The following is an 8,390-nucleotide window of genomic DNA, read 5'->3' on the forward strand; positions in this document are numbered from 1 at the left end:
TCGGGATTTCGGGGTTGGTCCTATAGTAGAAGTTGCTCTGTACCCATAATCCCAAAACCTCCCTGGCCTGGCAGGTTATTTTTTAGCCACCGTATATACATACTTTGTTCTTCGGCATTAGCCACCATGGGAATACGCCGTTAGAGACCTGCAATAAAAGATATTTATTACTAATAATAAATAGGTACCGTGAAAATCACGTTTCATCTCCCACTACTTTTATGCGACAATAACTTTTTTACATAAATATTTGGGACTACCTGCCATGCTAAATGTTGCGAACTCTTTAGTTTTTTGACAAATATTTAAATTTGTATTTTTTATGATTCTTTACATCATAATATGTCACTCTAAAATAAATGGCTAAACGTTTCGTGGATATTTTCTTTTCGGCTATATTTACTCTTATTTCCTTCATCTGGCGACCGTGTAAAATAATGGAAAAGTTATTTAAAGAGAGAAGTATAGCTAGGAGGCTATTTACAACCGCAAAAAACGATATTGAGGCTAAGTTAGAGTCGACCGACATCGACGAAATCACCGCGGCCTTTAACAAGCTCCAGCTTCGAGCCGATTCCTTGTTCAACGTCGACCAACGTATAAAAGAACAATGGCTAAAAACGGACGAGATGACTGAAGATGAAATTTACGAAGACTGCATGACCAGCGATAAGTATGAAAGCGACTGGGAGCGTATAAAAGTCATGTACGACAACGTTTCCCGGAAGAACGAACGCAAGAAGAGGTCTCGCAAGTCTAACGGCAGCGATGAGTCGAATAATACAGATAAATCTCATCAATGTTGTGAGAAGTCGGCGTGCAGTTCTGCATGTCATTCAAGGCGATTCCGTCTACCGAAATTTGAGTTACGGAAGTTTGACGGCAATACGAAAAACTGGATTGGTTTTTGGTGTCAATTTCAGAAAATCGACGACGACGAATCTATAGACGACGGAGATAAGTTTCAATACTTATACCAATGCACTGTTCCAGATACTCCAGCGCGAGAGATCGTCGAGAGCTTTCCGCCGTCAGGAGCTAACTATAAGAAGGCTGTTGAGCAATTGAAGTCCAGGTTTGCACGTGACGAAATGTTGATCGACATTTATGTGCGTGAACTGCTTAATCTTGTATTAGCACAAGCAAAAGGTAATACTTCCTATAAATTAGGCCACTTATACGATAAATTAAATACGCAATTACAAGCACTACAAAGCTTAGGTGTCACTATAGATAAATACGCTGCTTTACTTTTCCCTTTAGTTGAGTCCGCCTTGCCCGAATCTGTTTTACGAGCATGGCAGAGATCCCACGTACTCGAGGAGAAGAGCGACGATCATCTGAACCGGCTTATGCAGTTCCTGAAACGCGAGGTGGAGTCGGAGGAGCGGATCCAGCTTGCGCGTAGCGGAATATCATCGGGTGACAGTTTGCATAGCGTTTCTACTCAACCTACCGCGGCATGCTTGGTATCAACGGAAGACGCAGGTAAGAAGATTTGTTGCGTTTGGTGTGAAAAGGCATCGCATACCAGCTTCGAGTGCTACAAAGCTAACAAGATGTCGTATGAAGCTAGGAAGGATGTGCTAAATAAAAAAGGAGCATGCCATATTTGTTTAAAAACGGGACATAATACGAAAAGATGCAAAAATTTCACAAAATGCCTTTTCTGCTCCAAACGTCATTCTATATTGATGTGCCCTGACGTTAAAACGTCAAGTCAAAATGAAAATGATAAAACTTCAGATATTGAAACGTCAGACTTAAATAACAACGTAACTCAAAATAAGGCTAGTACTATACTGTTGCAAACGTTTATGGCGAATATTATAAGCGATAAGAAATGTATACCGGTACGATGCTTTATTGATTCGGGAGCACAGAAGACTTATTTACGTCGCGATATAATAGAAAGTTTAAATTTGAAGCCTGTTGGCAAAGAAATCGTGTCGAATTGTCTTTTTGGTGGGATCGAAACTAAAAAGGAACTGTTTCATACCTACGAGTTCACTGTCGCAAGTTTGGATAAGAAGTATCAATGTAGAATGGCCGCGCGCGACAAGTCTAAGCTCTGCGGATATGTTCCTCGTTTAAATGTAAATCATGAGATGTTCAAAGAGTTGCAGAAACATAATATCACCCTGAGCGACGTCGGCGATGCGACCGCACCTGACATCGGGCTTTTGATCGGCGCAGATCACGCAGGCGTGTTGCTCACGGAGAGTTTCGTGGAACTGAACAATAACCTCGTGGCAATAAAGAATAAATTTGGATGGACGCTTCAAGGACCTATCATGAACACATGCAGTGTCCTAATGAACGTAGTATTGGAAAATGAAACTAAGTTGACAGTTTATGACAGAGAAGTCAACATAGAAACTAAGAAAGTACTGCTCGCTAACAATACTGCAGATTATAGTACGTTTCTGTGTACACTTATTTACTTCTATAAATACATTATAAACCTAACCGGTACTCTTTTCCTGCGGTTCGGAGGGATGATATGGATCATTTTATGCACGTGTGTAATTTACCAAGTCGTGCATCTGACTATGTCGCTAACGACCAAAGCCTTTCTTATGGACGTACGAACATTTTTCACAAGACGTGGAAGAATTGGCGCAAAGTACATCACGGATAACATCAGCAGCACTAACTTCCGCGAAAATGAAAATGGTTCAGGAACGAGTACGTGGAGAGGCTCATCCAGCAGGGCAAGGAGAGGGAATCGTATTTAAGGGTAGGTGATGTAGATTATAAAGTGGTCTTTAAGAGATAATTGTGTAAGAGTGGCTAAGGTGCGCATAGCAGATGGGCAATAATTCACACGAGCCGTTCAACGCCTGAACCCGCTTGAAACACAGGACTCTACCGAGATCTAGAGAAGAGTTCTGGGCCTCTTGCCCAAAAGGTGGGAGGATGTTGCGAACTCTTTAGTTTTTTGACAAATATTTAAATTTGTATTTTTTATGATTCTTTACATCATAATATGTCACTCTAAAATAAATGGCTAAACGTTTCGTGGATATTTTCTTTTCGGCTATATTTACTCTTATTTCCTTCACTAAAAGTTTTACAAACAGATGTAGTGCATAATTGTTTTCCATCGTATTTTTTCGGAAACGTTCGTATTTGTCATGCTACTTCAGTCAACCTCAGTACTTTATGTCAAGGATCGGATACCGGTATTTTTTGTATGGGAACGAAAACGGTATTTTTCCTTTTTTTGCTTTCCCACCCTCCTGTTGGCGATTTTACGTTACAGTATATATGACCCTTTAAATCTTCGACATAGTCACGTATGGTACTAGTTACCGCACTAGGGCGGTAAAGTAGCGCCATATGTTCTGTTATAGTACATTACGATACAAGTGCGAAAAGTAGGAAATTCGCAACGAGTGGCGATAAATTAAAACACGACCGAACGGAGTGTTTTATATTAACACGAGTTGCAAATTGCCTATTTGCACATGTATCGTACAAAGTTTTACAGTAGGTACAGTCACCTGCAATAATATGTTACACTTCGAAGGCCGCAAAAATATGTGACACGCTCTTATAGCTCTACAAATAAGATAGTGTCCGATATTTTTGCGGCCTTCGTTGTGTAACATATTATTGCAGGTGACTGTACATATGGCTCTTTAACATTTCGACATAGTTACGTAATGTGCTGTGCGTAAAAAATAGTTTATCGCACGGGTACGATAAAGTGGTCCCATATGTATTGTCTACTGTAAAATAAAATAAAAACTTACGTTTAGTAGTAATGCAATCATCAGCATAATAATAAATAATTTCATATTTTATAATTATATTTATTTCTATGACAGTAGGTAATGTAGTCTGAACACAGTTCTACTACACAAGCTCTATCACACGAATGAAGATTAAATCGTCAGCCTTTGCTATTTATTTGAAAATTGAAACAAAACAATTATTGTTACATTGTACCTGAAATGTAATCTGTTTTCTAATAGCAGGATGGTTTTTGTTTTGGAATACAAGAAGGTTAATACTAATATTCGTCGATTGTTAGAGAAAATGCGTGATAAATGTTTGTAAACAACTTCCATCCGAATAAATAAGTATGCGCTAAACTCAATAAACCGGACAAGTGCGAGTCGGACTCGCCCACAGAGGGTTCCGTACTTTTTAGTATTTCTTGTTATAGAGCGGCAGCAGAAATACATCATCTGTAAATTTTCAACTATCTAGCTAGCCGGTTCATGAGATACAGCCTGGTGCCAGCCAGACAGACGGACGGACGAACAGACAGACAGACAGACGGACAGAGGAGTCTTATTAAATAATAGGGTCCCGTTTTTACCCTTAGAATACGGATACCTAAACAGCGCCTTTCGAAAAAAAAAATTATTGAAATTATCGCCGACTTACATCTGAAATTTCCATAGAATGATCCTTCCGGCCGAAGGAATAGAATAGAAGGAATTTCCATAGAATAGAATGGAAAAGAAATACTTTATTGGCTAAACATGTACAAAAGATAACATTTTTACAAGAACATTGTCTTAACAGTTACATGCTATGAATGGTATGGTATGAACATTAGTATGAAAAATGTGGTTATGAAGAACATAAGTTATTATTTTATTGTGTTTTTGTTTGTGTAGAATTTTTTTGTGATGTTTATTATGCTGTCGATATAATATCGATATAATGCTGTCGATATAGGCGACCAACAGTCCCAGGGAGGTGTGGGGTTCATCGTCCACAAGTCTCTCGTGAACAACGTAGTGAAGATCGAGAGTGTGTCGGCTAGAGTGGCGTACCTTATACGCAGAGTATCCAAGAGGTACTCGTTGAAGGTCATACAGGTGTATGCGCCGACTTCGACACACTCCGACGACGAGGTGGAGGCTATGTATGAGGATATTTCGAAAGCCGTGCATAGCTTCAAAACAATCAAAACCTACTTCACCGTTGTCATGGGGGACTTCAACGCGAAACTCGGTAAGAGAGATGGTGAAGAGCTGAGAGTGGGGCAATTTGGAGTTGGAATTCGGAACCATCGGGGCCACCTACTGCAACTCCAAAACCGTTTCGATTGCCTAGGCGGCGATGTGGACGAATTCAACGACGGCTTTGTAGAAGCTGTCCAGTGTCCATGGCACTGGGTCTAAGTTCTTTAAGGCCCAGCAGACAAAAAGAACCAAAAGGCTTTCTGACTCAGCTCGGGGACTCTTGGAGGAAAGGAGAAGAATGGTTCTACAATCTTCAGCCGATGCGACATTATATCGGCAGCTCAATAGACGGATCTCTAAGTCCCATACCCGTGATCTGCGACAATCTAATACAAGTCGTATTGAAGAGGCTATCGAGCGGAATAAGGGCTCTAAAGTTTTCGCACGAGATCTGTCTATTGGGTAGAGCCAGCTCGCCAAATTAAAAACTGAGGATGGTAGAATCGTTTCATCCCGACCCGAGCTCCTGGGTGAGATAGAGAGCTTTTATGGACAGCTATACACATCGACTAAAAGCCCCGAAGTTGGTCTGGCGGAAGACTCTAGAGCTAGACTGACCCGACATTATACCGAAGACATCCCCTACATCAGCCTGTACGAGATTAGAATGGCTCTCAAACAGCTCAAAAACAACAAGGCAGATGAAGACGGAATCATATCCGAACTTCTGAAGGCGGGTGGTAAACCGGTCCTTATGGCCCTTCAGACTGTTCGACTCCGTCTTACTCGAAGGGAGAACGCCTTAGGCATGGAACAGAAATGTGGTGGTGTTGTACTTCAAAAAGGGTGACAATGCCCTACTCAAGAAGAGCCATGTCTATAAACTGTTTGCAAGGGTCATTACGAACCGTATCGCACGCAGGCTAGATGACTTCCAGCCTCCTGAACAAGCCGGTTTTCGAAGAGGCTTTAGTACCGTTGACCACATCCATACGCTCCGTCAGGTTTTAATTGCAAAAATAGCATTGAATGCAACGACCGCCTTAAAAATATTTATAATAATGTACAAGATTGGCTTAGCGACAATAACTTAGAAATAAATTAAATAAAACAAAAATTATATAGTTCAAACCAGTGCAAAAAAAACCTTTGGAACTATACCTAGATGTAAACGCAAGTAACGTACAGGAGGTTAAAGAATTTAGTCTTTTAGGTATAACAATAGATTCCGGAGTAAATTGGAAAGCACATATTCAACATGTTAAAACTAGATTGTCAAAATTCCTGTATGCTCTTTATATATTAAAATCAAATAAAAATTTTGAATGTGCATTAGGGGCTGTTCATAAATTACGTCATCGATTTTTGAGGATTTTTGACCCCCCCCCCCCCTATAATCATCCAAAAATCATGCTTCAAATGACCCCATTTCCTCCTATTTCATGTTACCGTCATCCGATGTCCAGACCCCCCCCCCCTAATTTGAAATGACGTAATTTATGAATAGCCCCTTATCTGCATACTACACAAACGCATTCGCATGGCTCTGCTATGCTATGGTATTGTGCTGTTGGGGGGGGGGGGGGGGGGGGGCAGCACCGAAGCCAAGCAACTGTTTGTAATGCAAAAAAAGTATATACGCGTCCTTACAGTTGTGCATCTTCCAACTAGTTGTAACCCATATTTTATTGAGTATGGTTTATTGAAATTGCCCTGTATTTATATACTGCACTCTGCTCTCTTTGTTCGTGAAAATCCCCACTTATTTGAAGTAAAGCAAGATAAGCAGAGAACTAGAGAGCAGTACCGAAATAAACTATTGGCACCAAAATGTAATCTAGAAATGTATACAAATAGCCCACACTACAACTGTATAGTAATTACTAATTAAATTCCAAATTTCATTAAACAAGAACCTCGATATGCAGTATTTAAAAAGGTGTATTTAGAGTATAATTTGACTTTGAAAATTATTAGATTTTTTTTGTTTTGATTGTATGAAATTATATTTATTTTAACTTAATTGTAACAACCACGGCAGACTACCCACATCATAAGTAATAATTTCTGATTTATTTCATTTTTATTAAATTTTGTGGGTACTGCAACATTGCCAGAATCAGGTATAAAACGCGGCCCTCCTACCCGGAGCAGTCAGTCGTCACCGTCGATTGAAACTGTAAACACCTCAAGTGAAGTTGAAGTTAGAATAAATCGTATTATTCGAAGTGAGAATAAACTCAAGCGCTATATTATAAAGTTGTTTTTGTGTTTATCCCTGTGGAGGTTTCATAATTGACTCGAATTTAATTGATTTTATTATTTTTATTAGCATTATTTGTAATTTAATCCAATTTATTTTATTTTGTTTTGTTTTAATTTAAATTATTAGTCTTAATTAAATCGAATTTGCTTTAAGCTAATTTAATTAGTTTTAAGCATATTAGTTTTAAGTACCTATGGTGTGTGCCCTAGCAGGACGTCATGGACTGACTTGATTTAATTATTTGCACCAGTTTAATTTTATGTACATGATTATACAATGAATAAATGAAATGAAATGAAAAGGTAATACAGAAGTGAAGAGTATAACCTGCCTCTCTGTTTAGCGTTTGTGGACGTAAGTAATCTTGGCTGAGACTACGGAGGATTTGAGTATGATGCTCGACGACCTCAGTAAAGCTTCCGAGCGAGTTGGCCTGAGGATGAATATGGACAAGACGAAGATCATGTCAAATGCCCATGTAGGACCAACTCCTGTTAAAATCGGAGACTTTACACTTGAAGTTGTAGACGATTATATATATCTAGGACAGACTGTCCAGTTAGGTAGGTCCAACTTCGAGAAAGAGGTTAATCGACGAATCCGACTCGGTTGGGCAGCGTTTGGGAAGCTACGGCACATCTTTTTGTCAAATATTCCGCAATGTCTCAAGACAAAAGTCTTCGACCGGTGTGTGTTGCCAGTGATGACATATGGAACTGAAACGTAGCCGCTTACCGTGTGCCTAATAAGAAGGCTCAAAGTCACCCAAAGGGCAATGGAGAGGGCTATGCTTGGAGTGTCTCTGCGTGATTGCATCAGAAATGAGGCCATCCGCAGCAGAACCAAAGTAACCGATGTAGCCCTCCGAATCGCTAAACTTAAGTGGCAGTGGGCGGGGCACATTGCCCGTAGAACCGATGGCCGATAAAAAGTTATACTTTGATCTTATTCGGAAGTTCATTGTTACTTCTACGGAGAGTGAACAGGTTCATTTTAAATCCCATCAAAAACATAAATATAAAAAAGGAGAGCCAAGTTCAATACAAAAATTATGCTTGGCTGTGGGGTTCGCCGCAAAAAGAATGGAGATCTAAATGAGTGCCAAGTTCTATGCAAAATCCAAATATGTATTTATAGGAACAAAATAACATTATAAACAAGTATTAAACTCTATTTCTTTGCTTTATTGGATACCTATA

General features: G+C 39.6%; 1 pseudogene; it reads left to right on the forward strand.

Moving 5' to 3' along the window:
* The first annotated feature begins 437 nt into the window (after positions 1–437).
* LOC134669320 (uncharacterized) lies at positions 438–8,119 on the forward strand (annotated as a pseudogene).
* The last annotated feature ends 271 nt before the right edge of the window (positions 8,120–8,390 follow it).

The sequence above is a fragment of the Cydia fagiglandana genome, chromosome 12 (assembly GCF_963556715.1).
Source record: "Cydia fagiglandana chromosome 12, ilCydFagi1.1, whole genome shotgun sequence".
NCBI classification, from domain to species: domain Eukaryota; kingdom Metazoa; phylum Arthropoda; class Insecta; order Lepidoptera; family Tortricidae; genus Cydia; species Cydia fagiglandana.